The sequence below is a fragment of the Nanorana parkeri genome, unplaced genomic scaffold (genome assembly GCF_000935625.1).
Source record: "Nanorana parkeri isolate BGI_ZX_2015 unplaced genomic scaffold, ASM93562v1 scaffold1306, whole genome shotgun sequence".
Lineage (NCBI taxonomy): Eukaryota > Metazoa > Chordata > Amphibia > Anura > Dicroglossidae > Nanorana > Nanorana parkeri.
The window spans coordinates 288972-291167 of NW_017307574.1; the positions used below are offsets into that span (position 1 = coordinate 288972).

A 2196-nucleotide genomic window follows, 5' to 3' on the forward strand; every position below is an offset into this window, starting at 1 on the left:
CTGTCATTACAAAAATGATAACGCCCCCCCCCCCCCCCCCCCATCAAAATTAAAACCTTTATTTGCAGTGAAGAAAAAAAAAAGAAGTTTTATCACAAGAAACTTAAAGCAGGAGAACTATGAGGTGAGTGATTTTCACTCAACCTCATAGATAGAGCCGATGTGATATTGAGACTGTCACAAGTCAGCTCTATTGATCGGGAAATGAGAGAACACATCCCGCCTATCAGCCAGCTGGGTGGATCTCAACAGCATTGTAAGTATCTGTCCCGGCAGCTGCACTCTCCATTTATAGCGGGCAATAGCCCGCTATATACTGATCTTTGGGTCACGGGAGGACGTTAGTATATGTCCTCCCATGACCGTAAAGAGAACTATGGGATAGAAGGCTTACCCTATAGTTCTTTTAAATGGTTTTGGCTAGATGTCAGCAGGAGAATTCACCCACCAGCACTGTAAATGCCTATGGGGGTCCATCCAGATATTAAAAATTATGTGAAAGGGCTGTAAACAAAGTTTTACTGCACATTATCGCAATGCATTTGTGGAGTCATTTATTTTGAATGGCACCCAAATGCCCTGTACAGAAGCAATCATAGCACCTCTTATCAAATGAAAGAAAAAAAAAAAAATCAGATAACGGCCCAATAAAAATTAACTTTAACCCATGGTAATGCATTGTGTTAAAACAATACAAAATGTGAAGGGGCCCTTGGTGACTGGTGGATAGAGGTCTGCATTTAGAGTTCCTTGTTCTACTCACCTGATGTGGACATTATATGCAATTATCTAGTTGCAGAAAAAAGAGATTACAGGAGGCCTACAGAGACTGTGCTGCAGCTGAGAGATCACCACCAAAGCCCCCAAAAAAGACAAGAGAATTAGACCTGCACCGGGTGTAGTGGCCCTTTAACCCCTTCATGACTGAGGCCTTTTTTCGCACCCATGTTATATTCCACATTTTAGGGCTGAAAATGACTTAAAACCCCCCAACATTATATATTTTCTGAATGCCAAGACCCTATAGAATAAAATGGTGGTAGTTGAAAATTTTTATGTTGCGCAATATTAGCGCAACTCCTTATTAAACCCCAACATTTAGTGAAAAATTTATTTAAATGCCCCAAAACACAACAAAATACCAATTTTTTTTAACGAAATATAAAAGATGAGGTTACAATGAGTAAAACGATACCCAACATGCCCAGGTTACAAATTGCGTGCGTCCGTGAAACGGCAAAAAACTGCAGTACCCCAAAAATTCCATAGAAGACGCTTTAAAAGCCCCCACAGGTCATCAATTTAGAGATACCCCAAAATACTGGCCCTAGAATTATTGCTCTCACTCCGGCGTGCGCGGCGATACCCAACATGCGTAGCGCGTTCGTCGTTTTCATACATAGGCGCACCCAACACGTGTTTACGTGGCGACGCGCATGCTCGCGGTGGACTTTACATTTATTATTAGATTTAATTGGGGGGGGTGGCCCCTTCTATGGGACACAGAACCGATCTGGTGACAGGTAAGACGCCAGAATCGCTTCTGTTGTAATGCCGACAGTCGCCTTTACAAGTTTAAACAGTGTCTGTTTAAACAACCCCGATGCTGGCGACGTACACTGTACGTCGTCAGTCACGAAGGGGTTCAATAGCTACCAATTAAAGCATTACGCCTTTATGTTGACTGGGATAATGCGAGATTTCTCCCTACACTGCTGCAGCCATGACAGGACTTGCTAGACTTCTCACAAGCAGACATATCCCTTTGCACTGCATAACATTTCAGTTATTCCAATAACATTTCCCAAAACAGCAGGTTGATGACATTCCATAGGCATATCTAGAAATAGCCCATTAACAGAAGAACTGGTCTTGCTTTTAGGATTAATTCAGATCATCTTGTGCCATAAGAGTGACTATCGTTAAAGTTTTACAGCAAATTAAAATGTCTATTACGTGAAAAGACAAAGCATTAACCAGTTACCGTCTGCCCGTTGGAAAAAAAACGGACGGACGGCACAGCGGCATTGGCGGGTTGCCGTCTCCAGACGGTATTTTTTCTCTGCTTGCACGTGCAATGCATAGAGCCGTTACCGACTGTTTAACATATACACGATCAGCGGCTCTATAGCCTGCCGATCGTGTATATCTGCTGGCTGTGTGCCCCCCCCTCGACTGCTGTCCCCCCCGCCCCCC

The 2196-nt window shown here is 43.4% G+C and overlaps 1 protein-coding gene across 3 annotated transcripts in view; it reads right to left on the reverse strand.

Annotated features, from left to right (window-relative positions):
- KIF20A (kinesin family member 20A) overlaps positions 1-2196 on the reverse strand; it is an 18981-nt gene that overhangs the window by 4176 nt on the left and 12609 nt on the right. The gene's annotated exons all lie outside the window — the stretch shown is intronic.